This window comes from Odocoileus virginianus, chromosome 20, assembly GCF_023699985.2.
Source record: "Odocoileus virginianus isolate 20LAN1187 ecotype Illinois chromosome 20, Ovbor_1.2, whole genome shotgun sequence".
NCBI lineage: Eukaryota > Metazoa > Chordata > Mammalia > Artiodactyla > Cervidae > Odocoileus > Odocoileus virginianus.
Window position 1 is genome coordinate 25,174,480 of NC_069693.1, and position 20,706 is coordinate 25,195,185.

A 20,706-nucleotide genomic window follows, 5' to 3' on the forward strand; every position below is an offset into this window, starting at 1 on the left:
ACTCCCAAGAAGAATGTGGCTCCAAGGCTTCTAAGAAATGAGAATGACGCTAAGATGCCAGCATCCACCTACGAGTGCCATCTCTAACCATCAGCATCTGTGTGGCGTGTGCTGACCCGAACCAAGGCAGTGAGAAGCCCAGCGCTGAGCCCAGTTCTGCCACGATTTGCTGCAGGATCCTGGGCAGATCACTTCTTTCCTGGCTTCAGGTTCCTGGTCTTGACGACACCCCCTGCCCTGTGTCAGGCTGCACAGGGAGCCTCACCCACTGCGCACAGCTCAGTCTGACTGGTCTGATCCCCCAGTAAAGGCTCTCTGGGCTGTTTATCTTCCCCCATCAGAGAAACTGAACTTCTCTAAACCTCTATGGCTCTTGGACAGCCTTGCCGGCACAGAGCACTCCGGGGCCAGTCCTCTGAAAGCGGCCGCGTCTCTCCACGTGACCCTGACACAGGACAGCCAAAAGGAGAACAGAGAAAGGAGAAGCAGACCAGCGGCGTGCGTACCCCCAGAGAGCGCTCGGCTTCCTCCCGCAGACCCCAGGGCTCGCTGCTGTTCCTGAGAGGGACAGAGTGTCTGAGCCGGACGGCTCCTGTGGCTTCTCTGCTCTGTGGCCTTGCTGAGTGACTGTCCTGCCCTGTGCCTCGGTTTCCCTGTCTGCCAAGGGGCCCAGTCGTGAGGATTAAGTAAGGATGTGTGTTAAACAAGTGTCATAAAACAAACCCCTCACAAGCATAACTTTCCTCCTTGCTCTCTTTCTAACCACTTCTCATCTCCAGGCATGGAAGCAGCTGCTCTGTCGCTCTCAGTTTGCCTAAGTTCAGAGCAAGCCTCCAGGCTCTGCATGAAACAGTTAATGAATGGCTGTAAAAATGTATAGTTATGTTACGAATAAACGGAATTTTGGGTGTTCCCAGTTGCTTTCTTTAAAATCGATTATTTTTTCCTAGCAAACTCTACCACCAGCTGAATTTTGGAAATCTGGTGTTTTTGATAATTTTAGTGGATAGGAATAGCAAAAAATTATGTTAGCCCAAACCACTTTTTTTTTAAAAGGGAGAACAAAACTGAAACTGAATTCATTTTTAGAAATGTCTTTTTGAGGGCAAATATTTATTTTTAAAACAGCAAGAATATTAACACACACATGAAAAGGATTTCTCCTACCAAGTATTTGGCTGCTCAGGCTCAAGAAATCCCAGAACTCTTCAAATTTTCCATTTTGATCTAGATCCAATTTCAGGGCTTTCTACTCATACTGAACAGAATATGAAATTAACTTCTTCTATTCTAAATAATATTTGTTGAGAAAACAGTCTTACAATTTTAAAAGCAAATTTGTTCACAAATATTTCAGAACCAGCTTTTATGCTGTTTCTACCATGCCTGTTTGCACTGGAGTGTAGTTTGGTTAGTCAAAATTGCCTGACTTCCACTTGACTTTATATTTCATTAGATTAGACAAGGAGCCACATACTGGAGAAGCCAATCACAGCTGTAGTTGACTTAGTCTCTAGAAAGAGTTTCCATACTTTTCCATCATATGTTTAAAAAAAAAAAAAAACACATTTATTTTTATTTGGGCGTGTTGGGTTTTAGTTGTGGCACACAGGCAAATGAATTAGAGTTACCTGTGTCAACATGGAAGATTCTGAGATGTAACATGGAGCTGCCAGCCCTATAGGCACAGAGCCTTCATGAGCCATGCTGTTTCACTGGGTCCTGGAGCAGGTAGTGGATGGCTTCCTATGATGAATGTGAGAATCATATACAAGACTGGTCTGATTCAAAACCACCAAGGGTCCAATGCCCAAATTTCCATCATTAGAAATTTAATCTTCTGGGTTAAAGTTAACGGGCTATTTTAGAAATCAAAGAGATCCAATAGTTTCTGGTTCCACTGTATTCTGCTGGGCAGCCACCGGCCACAGCCAAACCCCCTTCTCACTAAAAAGCTCTTGGAAAGAAGCTGAGGCAGGAAGGCTGAGCAGCAGGGCCAAGGACAAAATTGGAGGCACACCAGTAGTTAAGGTTGATGAAAGTAGGTCAGAGCAAACAACTGGGAAACATTAAGAGACAAGAAAAGACAACGAGGGACTTCCCTGGTGGTTCAGTGGTTAAGACCCCAAACTCCCAATGCAGGGGGCTAGGGTTTGATCCCTGGTCAGGGAACTAGATCCCACATGCTGCAACTAAAGATATCATGTATTGTGACAAAGATCGAAGATCCTATATGCCACAACCATGAACTGGCACAGCCAAATAAATATATTTTTTAAAAGTCAGTGAAATCACAAGAGTTTAAGGAGGCATTAAAGAAACTGATCCCATATCACAGAAGTAAATCAATTCACATGAAAAGATGTCATTAATAACTTGACAAAATACTGCTAGTGGCCTCAGCAAGGGCAGTCTTGTTAGAATGATGGGGGTAGAGTCCCAATTTGGTGGGGAAAAAAAGAAGGAAATGGAAGCTCAAAATGTGGGTTACTTTCAAGACCTTTGTTCAAAAGACAAAGGTGGGGGTGCCAGGGAAGAGATAGTAAAGCTAAGGTTTTCTAGAATGGGATGGAATTATGCTTGTAGAGAGAAGGAAAGGAAAGGGAAGGATTAGGGAATCAGAGAAAGAGGGTAATTTATTGAACTGGGTCCTGGAAGAGGCAAGAGAGGGTAGGAGGGGGAGCCTAGGAGGAAGCTGCTCTTGGAAATGATGCATGGATCCTGTTGGCAGCCAGAAAGCGAGGAGCTGAGAACCTGATGCGCTCCATGCTCCCAGGGCAGCAGACATTACGGTCACTGGAGACAGAGACAGCAGTGGGGTGGACCATCTGAGGAAAGCTGGACAAGCAGGAAGCAGCCATCATGGGGAATGAAATTAGTGTCTGGCCAAGTGTAAATAAAAGGACTGACAAAGAGCTGGCTGAGGTGGAAACCACATCTCTGTAGTGGTGCTAATTTTCTTTTGTCCCCGTAGAGCTGGACAGACCTGAAGCCCCACAGAGACATTAAAAAGCTGGATTATTCCAGGAGGGGGTAGGCAGAGAGGGTACAGCTGGACATGGGGCTTAAGGCCACCGAGAGTGCTGGTTAGGTGACGCAGCTCTGGGGACAGCTGGGGTTGGGGGACAAAATAGACTTCTCCAGTTTTCTTTTTCATAAGAGACAACAGTATATTGTTGTAACTTAAAAGCCATTATATAGAAAAGCCATTTGAATGACTGGAGTTGACATTTTCAACACTGAAGTAGCAGTCTGTACCCCATCCTGCTTCTGGGTCACTCACCAGAGTCAAGTGACTGCTATGGGCACACAATTTTCCCCGCCTACGTCTCTGGGCCTCAGGTCCACTCTACAAACTCAGAGGTAACCACCAAAGGAGGTTTCTGTCTTTACTTCCCACCCCTGCACCAATGACAGGTACTTAAGGTCAAAAAGAGAAGTTTACAAGTTTCTAAAACATGGTATTTTGGTCAACCTGATGAATCATTACTGAAAGAATGCCTGGGTTGAAGACTATTGTGTCCAGTCTTTGCTTTTTGAATAGGGACTTGCTGCTGACCCCTGCAGCAGTTTTGTCACCCTCTTAAACACCTTTAAGCAATTTGTCAGTTTTTTAGAATTTAGAGATGTGTTCTACTTTTTTGCGCTTTACAATTTTTAACTCATTTTCTGGCAACTATTCCTGCTCTGCACTGTTTATACTCATAAAAAGTCAGAATTACCTAGATATCCAACAGGAGTTGTTTATAGTCCTCTTTTCTCTTATTAGAAAAACAATGCACGTTTATGTCATAAAAGGTAAAAGTGCAGACAGGAAAAAGAACTGAAGGATGTGTGGACTCCCTCCCAGAGACACCAGTGCTAGTGAACACCCAGAATCAAGCTTTCCAGGTCCTTCTCTAAGCCTGAATATAGTGGGTTCACACCGTATTTACTTTTTGCAACCACTTATAATTGCCTTAAGGAATCCAGCACTCCAGGCTTAAGTCCCCAGTCTATTGCCTCCCTCCCCAAAACACACCCGCTGCCTGCCTTGTGCCCTAGGGAAGGGGTTTTGTAAGTGAGAGCTGAGGATGCGGTAAGGTAAACTTAAAGAGGAGAAAGACATTGTGGGCTCTTGTTGGAAGGTGAAATGGCCACATCTACCTCAGGGACTGAAACGCCCTCATTGAATAATCATGTTTACCACCACCCCTGGACATCTGTAAATCATCTAGAACCTTGTAATTTGTGCTTTTGGAGAGTTCCACAAAGCCGTGGTGAGCCCCTCAGCTGGGGACACTCAACTCATGGCCGAGTGGAGACAGTGAAACTTGAACTTGAGCCATAACAGATGAGGAACAAAGTTCAAAGGATTAAATGAACTACAAGTGCCAACCGCCGTCCTGAATGGTTGTTGTCCTGAAATAACATAGAAAGAGTGCCCTTTTCAGCATGCAGCATCCCAGAGTGTGGGATGTGGAATGAAAGGATGTGCTCCAGACCCCCAGAGGTGCTGCCTTTCCCTGCCCACCATCAAATTCTGTGAGCCGGTTCTTTCAGCCTCCAGTACAGGAAGGTAGAACAAGGAGAGTTTTTTTCATGCCCCTAGGACACCGCAGTGGATGGCATTCCTTATGCAGTCTTCAGGAAACTGATCGGTGGATTGGCCTCAGTGGGCCAGACGGTATGTCATACTTGGTTCTGCCCCATTCTAAACCTTGAGAAAGTTACCTAATTTCTCTGATTCTCCAATTACTGGCCCATAAAATAGGGACCCTGGTAGGATTATGAGGACTAAACTGAGACTGTGTAGGAAAAACACCTGGCACCTTATCTGTCATGTATGTGGTGCCCAGTGAGTATTAAGTTCTTTACCTTCCAGCCCAGTGGTCCCATCACGCCTTCTCAGACTTACCACAATCTGAGTAAGAGCATCCCAGAGATGGGAGTGAACAGCATGTATTCATTCAAGTCACAGTTACACAAAGTGCCTGTGTGCCTAGGACCCTGGAACATCAACTTCACTTAAAGGTTTTTCAAAATACTATTTTAATATTCAGACAAATCTCTTGGAGAAGAAAGCAAAATTTGCATTAACTTTAAAGAAAAATGTGAATCATCTGGCCCATGCCCCAGGCTTCCTAGGAATCCCATACAGAGAGGCTTGAAGGTGCTAAGTCAACCAAGGACATGACCTGAGGCCCAGGTCACACAGGTCGTCACATTTTCCTGCAGTGAGTCATAAACCAGAAGTGACATGGTCCCTCCCTAGAAAAACCAGGATGGAAAAGAAATGGTCCAGAGAAAACCAGCCAATTACACAGCGAGCCCTCATGGTCACTGTGTTCATTGTCCCCAGAGCCTTGCTTGCACAGGCTGAGAGTCATCCTTGGGCCAACTCTTTCAAGATTATCTCAACTTCAGTTCTCTGGAAAAGATACTCCCATTTCTAGGAAGACATCATGAAATTTGCTGTATGTCAAATCTGGGATGCTTGGCCAGGTCAAAGTTGTTTTCCTCACTCACTTCCTAGCCTAGCCTCCAACACTTCCAGGGTCACCCTCCAAGGTCAGATTCTGGGATGTAAACTGGATGTGAATCCATCCATTTACTTTAGTTCTCTGTGCCCTGAGGGATTTAGATCTGTGGGGTCCTCTTAACACAGGTCGACCTGGGCTGGAAATCATATCTCCCATGTTTATCTTCTCATCATAAAAATGTAACTCCTCCACTGAATCAATCACCATGTCAGATGTCAGCTAATTTCATATTTGATATAAACAGAAAAATAATAGCCATAACCATCTCTGAGTGGTGGGAATATAAGTGATTTCTAATTTCATCATTTTGCTTACCTGTATTTTCTCAATTTCAACAATGAAACGTACCTTTTGTGTACAGAGAATGAGAAAAAAATGTAAAGACTAACATTCCTCCCACTTAGCTGTTTCCCAGTAGATTTGCATTCTGAATTCAAGCTTAAAATTCAAAACAGAAAGCAACAGAATGTTTTTCCATACGATAGGAGACTAGAAATCCAGTGACCCCTCCTTGTTCTTGACCAAGCTGAACCAAATTCCAGTTTATAGTGAGGTTTACCAGATGAAAGGAAATTGTTTTTGAGGCAGGATTATTTACCCAGTGTATTTTGCATATGGTTATGAGCCAAAATCACAACAAAAGCAGAAAACCTACCGATAAGATCATTCAAAGCCATGGACTGGGGAGATCACATTATTCTCCAAAACAATGTAGTAACCTGAGGAGGTGACACCAGTTGTGCAACTAGATTTGTAATTCATTCAACAAATATTTGCATATTCACTGTGTTCTAGGCACATTCTAGGCACTGGGTATGCAGCGGTAAACAAAACTAGCAAAAATCCCTGGCCTCGGGAAGCCTGTATTCCCATCAGGGAGACATAAACAGGAAAATCCTTAGCTTAGTATTAATACTGTTTCTATTGTTTTGACTGGTTTCCTGTCATTTTTTTCAGTGAAAGAGAACTTTCTACCAGGTCACTACTACCTCCAGTGGCTGGGTATTTCTTGACACAATCCTTTCAGGAGTGGGGCAGACTGGATTCCAGTACCTTTGGAGTCACAGTAATTAAAGAACTGGAGAGCTGCCCTGCCTTGATCTTGCTGCAGTGATTGTCACAAGGACTTAACTGATACCAAGTGGTTCCTTTATTCCTAGAGGAAGAGGATGAAACACCCCAACCATGAATGGAATAGAGAACTGAGCCAGAACACTGGGAAACCAGGAGCTGCCACAGCGGGCTACGGGGATAAGCTGAAACAGGAATAAGACTGACGTAGGGAGAAGATTTTAGCTCCAGGTAAGTGAAAATATTTCAACAGCCAGAGCTGCCCCACAGTGGAATGCACTGAAGAAAAGGCAATTCCCAGGCTCTGCTGATGAATGATCAACTCAGCTCTGCCACTTACTGACTGTGTGACTCTCAGCTACTCCCATAACCTCAATGGGTCTCAGTCTCCTTGTCTGTAAAACAGGAATTGCAATGGTGCTTAGTTCATGGAATTGTGGTAAAGATTTAATAAGAGAAGCACATAAAGTTTCAGGGTACTGCCTGATAAAAAGTAACTTAGACACTGAAAAACTCTACTTAGATCAGATGATGTTTGAGAACTTACATACTATGCTGGTTTTATAGTGGATTTTATCTTATTTGATATCAAAAGAATATTACATACAATCATATTTGGCAAGAGGATTAAAATCTACAACTGTAGTATTAACATCACAAAGATCACTAGCTACAGCAGGGATAGAACCTACAGTCACCTATGAGGACCGCTCTGAACAATGTGAACACATTTCTGATACACTATGGTCCAGGCCCAGCCCATGACCTCTGGCTGATTTGGACACACCGTGATCTTTGTTCTCTCTGGAGGTGTACCAGGGTACTGGGCAAAGGCCAGGATCAGGCCAGTACCAGTGTTCGGCGCTCAGGGAGTACCCTAAAGCAGAAGCACCACCCCTGTTACATGTCCTGGGCTGATCTGGGCATGATCGGGGGTTCAAAATAGAAAGTCCCCAGAGAGGCTGTGCTCAATGTCATAAAACTCCCAAGGGCCCATTCATGGCACGGCAGCAGTGCCAGCCTCAGCCCCACTCTGGGTCATCCAGGGCTGATGGATTCAGATGGCAGCCTGTGAGGCAGGACTCCGGAGGCACAGCCAGGCAGGACTGGAAAGCCCCAAGCCACAGCTCAGTCGCACGAAGGGCAGCCTGAAGGCAGCGCGGGGTAGAATCCCAACCTACTCATAATCCCTCCTGTGTTTCCTGTGGTGGGGGCCGTACTCAGACAGGTCTCCTCTTCCGGCCCAGTGAGGATGCCCAGGGGCAGCTGCTCAGCCACCTGCTTAGCCCCTCCTCCTGCCCTGGCTGTTGGTAATGGTCCAAGGGGAGGGGAGGGCAAGTAGCCAGTCCACCTGTGTGTGCCCAGCAGGCCCTCTGACAACTGCCATCTCCATTCCAACGGCCTTGGGGTCAGTGGTCAGTCTTTAACTGTTGAGCCAGTTCTAACCTACAAGTTCCTGCCATCACACCCTCCCACCAGCTTTCCAGGCATGCCTAGACCTGTCTGAACTCTCAGCAGGTACAGAGCTCCAGGTCTACCTCCTCTGACTCTCCTCATGCACACTACTTAAGTATCAAAATCCCAAACAATAATACCTTATATGTGTGCGGTGCTTGGCATTTTTCAATGCACTTTTCATATCCCGTGTATGTGCTGTGTGTTGTGCTTAGTCGCTCAGTCGTGTCCAACTCTTTGTGACCCCATGGGCTATAGCCCACCAGGCTCCTCTCTCCATGGGGATTCTCCAGGCAAGAATACTAGAGAGGGTTGCCATGCTCTCTAGAGGATCTTCCCAACCCAGGGATCGAACCCAGGTCTCCCATATTGCAGGTGGATTCTTTACCATCTGAGCTATCAGGGAAGTCCAAGAATACTGGAATGGGTAGCCTATCCCTTCTCCAGGGGAATCTTCCTGACCCAGGAATCGAGGCAGGGTCTCCTTCATTGCAGATTCTTTACGAGCTGAGCTACCAGGGAAGCTATCCCATGTAGAGCTCACAAAATCTCCAGGAGAGTTGAGATTCAATGCCCCAAACCCCAACTCAGCAATGGTCTAAGGAGATGCCACCATGACTAGAGTCCAGCATACAGGCCCTGCCACCTGCACCACAGACACCCTTACGCTGGATGGCGCCCATAACACTGCTCTCACTGGAAACTGAGATTGTACCCATCAAGGCCCTACAAGGCTTGTGAAGCAGACCCTGCTCCTTCGCTGTCACTGGCTTCTAACTCAAAACTGGCGAGGGGTGGCAAGGGCTGGGGGTGGGGCTTGTCTGACTGGAGCAGCCTGAGCCTGAGACCAATGTCCAGGTCTTAGCTGCAAGGAAAACGGCTCTACCTCATGAGGCATGGAATTCCTCAAGCATAGGAGGGAGGCTCAGGGGCTGAGCAACCAGAATGAGTGACAGATGTCCAGCCCTGCATCTCATTCCATCATCCCACCAACACTTGAAGCTGTCAAAGACATTCTTTTTTTTTTCTTCCAGAGACATTCTTACTATCCCCATTTTAGACAGCAGAAGCTGACCAGGGCAGCTTCTCTACACATTGAAAAAAAACAAGGAGAAAAGCAGTCTTATTTTCAGTCAGGTTTAAAAAGATCAGCTGCGGAAGTATGGAATAACAGGATCTAGGTTTGCCTGAAGGCAAAGTCATGTAAAGGTAAAGGTCAAGTAAAGACAGTCTTAGAATCTCAGCAGACCTTGAGCTTCATATGAACCAGCTAAAGAGGCTGCTGACATGGCCACTGCAGACTTGTGAGTGCAACAACGTCTGGGCCTCTGGGCCTGCCTGACTTACCTGGGGTTGACCATTCCAGTCTGACCACATATTTGCAGAGATGGGCAGCCAAGGTAGCGAGGTTCTGTAACAACTGGTGCGTGGGCTCTGCTGCTTCAGAAGGCAGAAATGGGGCCACACGGGAGCTGCAGGGACCACATGCCAGATCAACACCTGTAGAACAAGGCAAAAAGAAGACACGCTTCTCTGTGAGGTGGAGAGTATCTCATGTGTGTATACCTTCATGTACAAAGAATACCTTCATGTGTATACCCCACTGCCAGGAGAATCCAAATTCTGGTACATAAAGCCATCTATCAGAAATTTTAATTGAACTAGACGATAAATAGAGTCCCTTCCAACTCTAAGAGGCTATAAGCCAATAATGTGTTCTAAACATTGGGCATAATCTACAAGATAGGACAATGACCCTCCAAGAGCCTCCTAGGGACCCACAGAACTAAACAATGACAAGGAAAAATAAAAATGTGCGCTCTCCTAGACATCAATTACACACAAAAATAAAAGGAAAGGTCACTTTATATGTTACATTAGCCCAAACTGAAAAGTAACGTCCAATACTGGAGAGGTTGTGATAAAGCTGGAACATTCGTGCTGCAACTGGGTAAAATGGGTACCAATCCTTTTTGAAATCAATGTGGCAGGTGGTATCAAAAAAACAAAAGCATATTTAATCCTTGACCCCAATAATTGTTCACTTGGGAATCTACCTTAAAGAATAATTTGTAAAGGGGAATTACTCTATACTTAGAGGTACTCATTACATCATTATTAACAATAAACAAGCAGTCTTAAACAGGAGAGAGATTAAGTATAGTAAGGTGTTTGATGGCATATTAGGCAATCATTGTAGATGTTGTTTATAAAGAATCTCTATTCCTCAAGGGCAAGTCCTGCATCCTATTTACTGCTGTAGCCCCAGGACTGTCTGGATCATAGAAATGCCTCATTTGGTATTTGCTGAATGAGTGAATGAACAACTGAACAAAAGAATTCAATCTTAGCAAGGGAAAATGTTCATTATATGTTGAAAAAAAAAAAGCAGAACTCAAAATTATATCTACTTTGTGATTTCCAGAATATGAAAGATTATATGCGTGTGTCCTACATGTGGACTGTGTGAAAGTATGTTAGTAGCTCAGTCGTGCCCGACTCTTTCTGACCTTATGGACTGCAGTCCAACAGGCTCCTCTGTCCGTGGGATCTTCCAGGCAAGGACACTGGAATAGTTTGCCATTTCCTTCTACAGGGAATCTTCCCAACCCAGGGATCAAACCCGGGTCTCCTGCACTGCAGGCAGATTCTTTACCAACTGGGCTACCAGGAAAAAATAAAAATAGATGCTAGGGTCATGTACTAAGGATGATGTGTTATTCATTCACCATGTTTTTCTGAGTACCTGTTATGTATCAGGTGCTATGCTACATGCTGGGAGCAGAACAGTAAACAAAATAAGACACAGTCTCTACCCTAAAGGAGAGTTAATTCTGGTGGGTTAATGGAGTGAGAGTGGGGAAGAGACAGATAATAAACAAATAAGTAAATGAATATATCTCAGGTGGTAGTGAATGCTATCAGAAAAAAAAAGAAAGAAAGAAAAGCAGGAAAGGGGGATAGAGGGCTCCAGGAGAGGAAAGGCTGCCATTCTATATGTAATGTCCATGAGGATATTTGGGGACGATCTTTCAAGCAGCGGGAACAGCATGTGCAAAGGCCCTGAGGCCAGAGTGTACCTGATGCAATCGTAATAGCATGGAAGTCAATGAGCTGAAGCAGAGGAAGCCTAGGGGATGAGGTGAGAAGCTATAGGAGTCAGAATAGATGAGGCCCTAAGCCATCATCAAGACTGTAGGGCTTGCACTCAAAAGGGACAAAGAGGCCACTGGAGGCATTTATATAGAGATGTGACTTATGTTTAAAAAGGAATCACTTATATCCTTTTATAAGAATATTTTATGAAAGTTTAAGATGAAAGGAAGGATTTTAAACAATGGACAGATTATCATAACATTCCTGAGTTGATTCACAAAATATTTTCTGAGCCCCCTGCTCAGAATCTATTTCAAGATTACAAAGATGTATCAACCATACAAAAGTCTTCTTTTTTTTTTTTGGCCTTGCAGCACAGGATATTAGTTCCTGGATCAAGGTTTGAACCCAGGCCCTTGAACAGTGAAAGAGCTGAGTCCTAACCTGAGACTGCCAGGGAATTCCCCACACACAAAAGTATTTTTAAATAACACTGTTTGTTTCTTTAAAAAAAAAAAAAAGAGAGATTATTCAAATTAATTAACTGATATTGTCCTTTTTTTCTTTAGAAATTAAGGAGGCAATTTTTTAAATTAACACTTAGATGTACATTTCATATTCTATACCAAGTCCCTTAATTGTAAACTAAGCTACTGCTTGGGAAATCCTAAAGTTGGATGCTTATTTGACTCCTCTTAAATATCTCATGCACAACTTCTACAGCATCACTCACAACCCATCATTACTGACAGGAGACCCTTGTGGGAAGTCTGTATGTGCTGGCAAGATTATCTGAGAGACTAATAAAATCCTTTTCAAGGATGCAGAAAGGAAAATGGCTACATTTCAAATTCATGGCATTTCAAAGGCATGAATTAAGCTCTAAACTCTACATTTGAAAAAAAATCAACACAAGTTCTCTAATTTATGTTTTAAACTGAGAAAACAAATCGTTGCTAAGAAATGAAATTTGCAAAATTCTGAAACACATTTTCTAGTTGATATGCATGTACTTAAAACTATAAACTATACCAAAATATAAATGCAGGAATCACTAGCATTGAACTTGGTTGATATGATTTCACCGTGAAATCTGGAATTGTTGTTTGGTTTGGTTAAATTTATTCCTAGATATTCTGCCTTTTAGGGATATATAAAACTGATCATGTGTAGATGATGTTGAGATGATACTTCTGTGAAAACACATGAGTTTATTCCTTCTCTTCCTCCTTACCCTTCATGCCCTGGGTAAAAGGGCTCCTTCTTAGCTCTCCAACACCTTGATTACTGTAATAACCGTATCAGAGGGCTCTGCACCCTATCCCTTCTCCTTGCCCTCACCTGTTAACTTCTCACACAACGTACAATTTGGCATGGGGCTACAAGACTTCCTCTCTCCTTCAAAGCAGTCATATTCCTGGAAGACTTCCCAATGACCCCTCCAGCAAATTCGCTTCTCAAACCCATGACCTCCTCCGTCCACTCCAGCCACGCCGCCCCTGCCCCATAGCTCCTCTGCCTCTGACTAGCGTGTCTGACCTCTCTGCTCTTCCCCACTGAGAGCCCCACCCCTCCCATTTTCCCACCCCATTCTGGCTTCCCCTCCTTCCTCTTTCTTGCTGTACTACCTCTTCCACCTCTCTTGTCAGCATCTCCAGCTTCCTGCAAGAACTGTCTCCTTTGTCCTGTAGAGCCCAGCCCTGGATCAGCCTCGCCAGTAGCTTTCTCCCTGCCTATCTCAGGGATGATGGGATGCTGAAGAAAGCCCATGCCTCACAGATTAGTGCTCCTGTAAATCCATGGCCTCCGGCCTCATCAGTCCCTCACCACTAGCCTGCAGTCTCTGTGGGCTGCTCTTAGCTTTCCCTCCTCTTCTCCATAGTAGCCATCTTGAATATTTTCTTCTTTCTTCAAGCTTCCCACCCCATCTCACTTCCTCACACTGAGCAGGTATCCTTGCCTCCCACCCCAAGAGAAGTAATAACCATCAGGCGTGAATTCCCTCCGTTTCCTGAACCCACCTCCCGACTACCTACCAACCAACTTTTGATCTACCTGCATCTCCAACTCCTCCTTCCCTTCTGCCTGAGGCCCACTCTGAACCTCACCGCCCCACCTCCATCCTCTTGCTGACCTCACTTCATTCTTCAATCCTTCTCTTTCCTGTATCCTCAACTATTCATATACCGGCTTTTTCCTAGGAACATTTTTAAAGGTCCTAATCTCTCCCAACTTCAAACTGTCTCCCAACGCTATTTCCTTTCTGGTTTTCTCTCTCCTCCCCTTCAAAACTGCTAACAAGCATTATCTACATCTACCTCCCACACACTCAGACTTCCACCCTGCTGTTCCATTGAACCTGCTCTCTCCAGGATTGCCAGTGACCTCTTTGTTGCTAAATTTGGTGTACGTTTGTTCAGACTTTGGCTTACTAGACTGTTCTACAGCAAGTCAACTCACACCCTCCATGTGGCTCTGTGCACACTATTCTTTGGTTTTCCTCCTATTTCTCTGTTCTAACCTTTTCTTCTGGGCTTTTCTTCCTCTACTTGTCCCTTAAATGCTGGCACATCTCAAGCAATTTTTGTTTTCTCTTTCACCCTCTCTACAGAAGAGTTTCATTCATTTCCATGGCTTCAGTTATGATGTATATGTTAAGAGCCTGATAACTTAAGGTGCTTTCTCCAGATCACATCTCTCAAGGATGACAGGCTCTCAGGCTCTGTCTTTTTGGTTGGAATTAGTTTCAGGGTAAGAGTATCCCTGATTGCTTCTTCTTTGGCCTGAATTCATTACTCCCGTATATTAAGGCATTCTCTCAAGATAAGCTCCAAATCACCCAATGGACATCTCCCCTGATGTCCCACTCACCTCAGACTCATCTCCTCTTCCTGCCTAAGCCTGCTCCTTTTTCTATTCCATACCTCACAGGAAAGCACCATCATCCACTCACCTAGTTACCCAACGCAGATACTGGACATCATCCTTGACTCATCACTCTCCTCCTCGCCCTCAGCTCATCACTGACAAAGTCCTCTGAATATTTCTTTTTTTTTTTGGCCATGTTATGCAACTTGTGGAATCTTAGGTCCCCAAGCAGGGATCGAACCCAGGTCCCTGGCAGTGAAAGCATTGAGTCCTAACCACTGGACAGCAAGGGAATTCCTTGAATATCTACCTTCTTAATACAGCTCAGATATACCCCTTTTTTCATCTTCAAGGACTCTATGCTTGATAACTGCAGCAGCTTCCAACCTACATCTAAGCCTCATTCTCTCCTGGTCATTCTCCACACAGGCCCTGAAAGTGCAAGTATTAGTCACTTAGTCCTGTCAGACTCTTTGCGACCCCATGGACTGTAGCCCACCAGGCTCCTCTGTCCATGGAATTCTCCAGGCAAGAATACTGGAGTGGGTAGCCATTCTGTTCTCCAGGGAATCTTCCCAACCCAGGGGATTGAACCCAGGTCTCCTGCATTGCAGGCAGATTCTTTACCGTCTGAGCCACCAGGGAAGCCCCTACACAGGCCCTAGACCTTTTCAAAGTGCACACCTTCTTAAAAATCTTCATTATCACTTAAATAAAGTTATATTTCTCAGTCTGATACACTAGGCTCTTCAGGAGCCTGCCCTGATTAATCACTCCAGCCCCATGTCTGAGATTCAGCAGCCTAATCCCCTTGTTGAATTAGAAGACCTATGGAACTTCACCAAGACCTTTTGTCTCTCTAACAAGGTAGGAGGCTAGCTCAGGGTTCCCCTGGAATCCTTTGCAACTCCAGTTTATAAGCATCTAGAATTTCTCCTACAATACTCTCCTCTAAAACCACCCCCCACCCCTTAAAAAAGACAAAACAAGGGACTTCCCTGATGGTCCAGTGGCTAGGACTCTGTGCTCCCAATGCAGGGGGCCCAGGTTTGATCCCTGGTCAGGGAACTGGATCCCACATGCTGCAACTAAGAGTTTGCAGGCCACAACTAAAGATCCTGCATGCTGCAAATAATACACAGTGCAGCAAACAAAACAAATATGTTGAGCACATGTCTGAGCAAAATCATATAATAATAAGAGAGGGAATGGGGATTTGAACTCAGATTACCCAGAACACTACCTCCTATTTATTCATAGTCAAACCAACTTCTGATTAATTCAAGATGAAGATTGTAGAAAGAGACATTCATTCAGTGCTTAATATGTATGAAGTGTTTTACATAGGCATTTCATTTCTCCCTTTCAACACTGTCAAATAAGCAAACTGTAGATCTGAGAAGGTGGTTTTACAAGGTCACACAGCTAGTAAATGGGTTTGAATTCCCCACCTCCACCTTATTAGCTGCTCTTTACCACCAATAAACAGCATTTTACAACTGAAGAAACAGGTCCAGCCTGGGGTCATATACACCTAGTCAGAGACAAAGTCAGAATTAGAATCTGGATTTCCCGACTCAGCTTGGGTGAGCGGATGCTATTTTAGTCCCTGCTTTCTGGGAGACTCGTGGAACCCTGGCTTTTACCCTGCCACTAACAATTTCCTGAAAACTAGCACCACTCCTGAGAGACTAAGTTGACCTCTAGAGTTTCAACTGTTGCTCCAGGAGGTCTTCTTGGGCAGCCTCCTGCTGATACTCTGCCGCTGCTGGGATGATGCCCACCCTGTGGTGTAGTCCTCCCCCCTTCCCGCTTTTCCAACAACCTCTGCTCTCACTGCATCCACAGAACTAGGCACTCTGTGTCAGCACAAATCCCCTTTCCCCCTGCCTCCTTACACTTTCCTCATCCTCCCTAATAAGACCCCCAACTGTCCATTTAGCTCCAAAGGCCTTTCCTAGTGGTTTAACCAGGATCAGAGCCTCTCTGCCATGCCCCATAGAAATCCTGTTAGTTCTTCTCTAAATGCAAACTATTTGACTCCTTCTCCCATTCTAGCCTTCCCTCCCTGCATGTCATCAACACAAGGACTGCAGGGTTGCTTTCTCCGCTCTGTCCTTTTGGTTTGAATCAGATTCAGGGTAATAAACCTCCTTGTTACTTCTCTGTTCACAAATTAACTATTCCTGTTTATTAAAGCATTCTTCCAAGAATGCTTTAACTAAAATATATCCAAAACGTCTGGACGTAGTGATGTATGAAGCACGTGTGGGATTAATTGGACCATCTGGCCAGATGGGGGAGAAACCAGGGTTCCAGATGGGGGAGAAAATCAGAAAAGATGCTACCTAGCAAGGTGGGATAGCACACCAGGGGCCTATGATGCTGAGAAGAGGGCTGAAAGAAGGGCAGGGATCTCAGACTCTCTTTACTTCATTACTGACAGGAGCAGGAGCTCTTTCCCAGAAAGGGAGTGGGAGGTAGAGTGTTTAGGCACAGAAAGAAGAAGGGCCAACAGCTAGAAATAGAGGAACACGAAGAACTGATGACATTTAGGGGAGAATTCACAGGACTTCTAAGGAATAATAAGCATAAATCTATCATTCCCTGCGTCACAAGACTGAAAACATCAAAGGCCCTCTAAGCACTCAAGCAAAATTTCAAATCATTGTGTGAATAACAAACATTTCTTCAAAGGGGTGGCATCTCTCTAGTTGAACACTTTCAGCAATGGGAAATGTCTAACCTTAGATCAAAATCATGGAGGTGGAAGGCAAATTCAATTACACTACATTCAGTTTCAATTCTACAAGTATCTACTGAGTACCTACTATGTGCCAGACACTATAGGCACTAGGTGTGAATAAGACACGGTTCCTGCTCTGTGGATCTTATCTATGGAAGACAGATATTCAAACAAGTAGAATGAGGGAAGTAGGGAGTGCAGCTCAAACACAAGGTGAGGTACCTCACAAGTAGCCGGGCATCTGGGAAGGCTTCACTAAGGAGGCAGCGTCTCGGCTGTGGCTTGAAGAGCGTGAGGAGTTAGTTGAGCGCAAGGTGGAGGGACCCACGGGAGAAAACGGGAGCTTCCAAAGAAGTTCAGAGTGTGGCAAGAAAGTGGAGTCTAGATCTTGAGGGGCCTTTAGATTGATACTGAGGAATGTGGTTTAATTCCAGAGGCAATGGGAAGCCTGGTGAACGCTTTAAAAAAAAAAAAAAAAAAAGGCAGGATAAGCGCCCTCTCTCTACGCTGTGAAAGACGTTGCGGTTCGGGGAGGAAGGGCTTGAACGAGGCCAGAAGCCAGGATGGGAAGGCCTTGATGGCCCAAGGAAAATGACCAAAAGTAAAGCGCCTCTCTACGACAAGACAGGACCACAAACAAAGGGATAGAGTTCAGAACGCGCCCCTTCCTCTCAAGCCGAGAGTCTCCGTCCCCTCTCCCCACTGCTGGGCAAAGCACGGAGGCTCCGCTCCCGGTTTGCCCTAACACTGTGGAGCGTGGGCGGGGAGACGACTCCACGCCCTTCTTCCCAGATAAGAAAACTGAGACCCACAGTCCTGGTGTGGGGACCGAGGCGAAAAAAGAATGCAAACGGCCTCCCAAGAGGCTGCCCGAAGTCACGCACAATCCGTCGAGGGTCCCATGGCCTGCCCCATTTCTCCATCAGCCATTCCCAACTGGCCGCCTTTGCTATAGAAACAGTCCTCCCGCCCTCCTCAGCGCCTCGGTTTCGTCAATGCACCCTGGGAAATGCAGTCTATTTCTCGCTACCTGCCCGATGCATGAGCCCACTCTGCGTCCTTAAAGGACTACAAGTTCCAGAAGGCTGTGCGAAAACTCCGGTGGTCTCTCGGGGATGCGGTCTTGTAGGAGAGACAGAGGAACCCCGCGGGCGGGGCCGAAGGGAGTGGGGATGGCACCCCCCAATGGGCGGCCTCCTGGGCGGGGCCCAGGCCGTCATTGGCTACGGCGGCACGGAGGAGGCGGGGACAGCGGAATGAGGCGCGGAGCTGTTCGCAGCTCCAGGTGCTGAGTCCGAGGGAGGCTCTGGACCGGAGAGCCGCGGTCGCAGCCGTCGCCGCCGCTGCCTCCGCGAGAGCCATCGCCTGGAAGCTGAAGCCGTGAGGAGCCCAGAGGAGCTGGGTGCGCTGCCGGGCGGCGATAGCCCTCCCGCCTCTCTGAGGTCGGTGCTGCTGGATTCGCTTTTGTTTTATTGGGGAAGGAATGAACTGAGGCGTGAGGGGACCTGGGAGTTGATGGGACCAGTCCTCGCCGCCCCCAAGACCATCTGTCCCGGAGAGCTGCTGACCGGCTCCTCGTGAGTCTCCCTGTGGCCCCGTGCCTGGGATCGGAGCAGCTTTGGTTAGTTTTTGTCTTATGGTGAAGGAGGCTCTTGAGCATGAGGGTCGAGGAGAGGACTGGGGACCTGCCCCACCTGTCTCTCCTGAGACCGTGCATTGAGGGACCGGAGCCTCTCTCAGCCTGTGCCTGAAGTCGAGGCTGCTTGGATTATTGAGGATGGGAGGGAATGTTCCGGGACGAAAGATTCGGAGGCAGGAGGACCCTTCCCCACAACACCTCGGCTGCCTGACGTTACAAAGAGGGTCTCGATGTGATGGATGAAACTGCGGTGCTCCACCTCCTCTAATCAGACCCTCCTGAGGAAGGGCTGTTTGGGGATGTCAGAAAGACCCTTCCTCGCACCCACCCCTCCCCCGAAGGCTAGGGTTTTTGTGAAAGTGGCGGGGGGGGGGGGGCGGGAACAGGATGAAGATGGAGACAGAGGACTCTTCCCCCTCCCAGTTGGACCCACCTAGGTTATTGCGGGGGGATGGGGGGTAGGGGGGAATGCGATGTGAAGAGAAAAGGCTGAGAGACCCCTCCCCACCCTGTTAGGAGTCGCTGGGACAGGAAAGCACTGACGGATTCTCCGGGTCCTCTGCGATCTGGGCCCCGTGTCTAAGGTCGGAGTGGCCTGGGGGTGAGGTGTGTGGTGGGGAAAAGTAAGAGGGATTGAGGAACCCCCTCCCGACCTCTCCCCTCCCGGGCCTTATTGCCTTGTCGCTCTCTAACTGGATCCAGGCCAGAAGCCCTTACTTGAGACGACCCTCCCCGCCCCGCCCCGCCTTCGGGCTCCTGAACCGCAGCGGGTAGCCAGACTTGGATGGGCACGTGCTGGGCGGGACGGGGCTGGTCCCCTCTCTAGCGCCCTACAGCTCCAGGCAGACGCTTCCCCGCCCCCCGCACCCGCCCCGTTCCCATAGACCCTCGAGCTGTTCCGCTAGGCGAGGGGCGCGCCTCAAAAACGACTGCCGAGACCTGTGTCCCAGGCATGCGGCGGCCACTCGGGGCGCGGGGCTTTTGCGCTCGGCCCCCGAATCCACGGGCGAGAGGACAAAGCCGCGGTCGCCGCACTGGCGGGCCTGCACCACGGGCTGGGCGGGGGGCGCGGCCAGGAAAGGGGTGGGGGGTGGGGGCTTCGGGCGCGGCGCGGGGAGCTTCTGCGGAAACGTGCTAGAAACCAGGCGGGAGACAAAGCGCGCTCGCTCCTCGCCGCGGGCCCGCGCGAGCCGCGATGGAAAATCCCGAGGGAGGAGGCGGCTGCGCCCGGCAAGGCACTATACCCCGCACCCTTCTTCCCCGCACAACACCACCCTCGCTGGTCCGGCACCCAGGATGCCGTGTGTGCGACGGTAGCCAGGGTCCTTTCTGTGGAGCGTTCAAGACCTGTGACCACGAGGATGTGGACAATTAAGGGGCTCCGCCTCGCGAGGAGGGGCCCGGGATTCAGGATGCATGAGTGGGCCGGGGGTTGGTAGGGGCATCCTGACTGGACCCCCTAACCCCACTCCATCAGCCGGTGTTGGGTCAAATTTGGTTCCGGGATTCAAATGTGTGTGTGTGTGTGTGTGTGTGTGTGTGTGTGTGTGTCACAGTGTGTTTGCAAGGGTGATGGTGTGGATCAGAGTGTGTGTGAATGTGTATGCCTGGGTGAGGTGCCAATGTGTGCTCCAGTGTTCGTGTGTGTGTCATGGTGAGCTTGTGCATCTAGCTGGTTGTGTGTAAAAAGAATCAACTACTGCTGGCCTTGGATGGTGGGGTTGGGGGCAGGGTAGTCATCCCTTCAACTCTCAGGCCGCAGTAATGACCTAGGGTCCCAGTGCATGCCCTCAAGGTGGAGGTAGCTTCAAAGCATGTGCAGGTGGTGTGGCCCGGAAAGTCGGGCCTCACAAGTATGTGGAGCTCTCGTCAGCCCTTCTGGTGCTTTGGGTCTGACCCTGATATCCTCACCAGCACCCTGCCCTTTCCATCCCTCAGAAACCTTATCTTGCTGTAATGGGCTGCCCTGAGAACCAGAACTCTGCTCCCCACCATCCTGGGCTGACAAGTGGAGCTTGGGGAGCTCAGCAGCAGAATCCTTTATGGGGCGGGTGCAAGATTGTGTGGCAAGACAATTTTCATCACTTTGGCCTCTATCTGCAAGGTCTATGAGGCCGGAGTTGCTGGTCAGTTGACAGGTGGGCTCTCAGTAATACCAAACACTTCTGATGAAGGCACGAACATGACAGAGATATCACTGTGGGCAGATATCCTACAGGATGAAGATAGCCCTCCCAAACCTGCCCACTCCCACCAAGTGACCTCAGTTATACAGCAAAGGTGCTGTCACCAGAGACTCCTTTCCCGTT

General features: G+C 47.5%; 2 protein-coding genes and 1 non-coding gene across 5 annotated transcripts in view; 2 read left to right on the forward strand and 1 right to left on the reverse strand.

Moving 5' to 3' along the window:
- ZFP90 (ZFP90 zinc finger protein) overlaps window positions 1-17,700 on the reverse strand; it is a 96,723-nt gene extending 79,023 nt beyond the window's left edge. For 2 of the 3 annotated variants that reach the window (XM_070451100.1, XM_070451099.1), the window contains exons 1-3: window positions 16,981-17,700; window positions 10,559-10,712; window positions 9,396-9,548 (exon numbers count right to left, since the gene is read on the reverse strand). The gene's annotated coding sequence lies outside the window, so the exon portion shown is untranslated. The remainder of the gene's footprint in view (window positions 1-9,395; window positions 9,549-10,558; window positions 10,713-16,980) is intronic. The other variant, XM_020893378.2, reaches the window with a different exon arrangement.
- Window positions 15,008-15,080, forward strand: TRNAG-CCC (transfer RNA glycine (anticodon CCC)). The gene has a single exon. It is a non-coding gene; the product is annotated as a tRNA-Gly (tRNA).
- Window positions 17,701-18,007: 307 nt separating the features above from the next.
- SMPD3 (sphingomyelin phosphodiesterase 3) overlaps window positions 18,008-20,706 on the forward strand; it is an 83,360-nt gene continuing 80,661 nt past the window's right edge. Inside the window, exon 1 of the mRNA XM_070451104.1 lies at window positions 18,008-18,200. The gene's annotated coding sequence lies outside the window, so the exon portion shown is untranslated. The remainder of the gene's footprint in view (window positions 18,201-20,706) is intronic.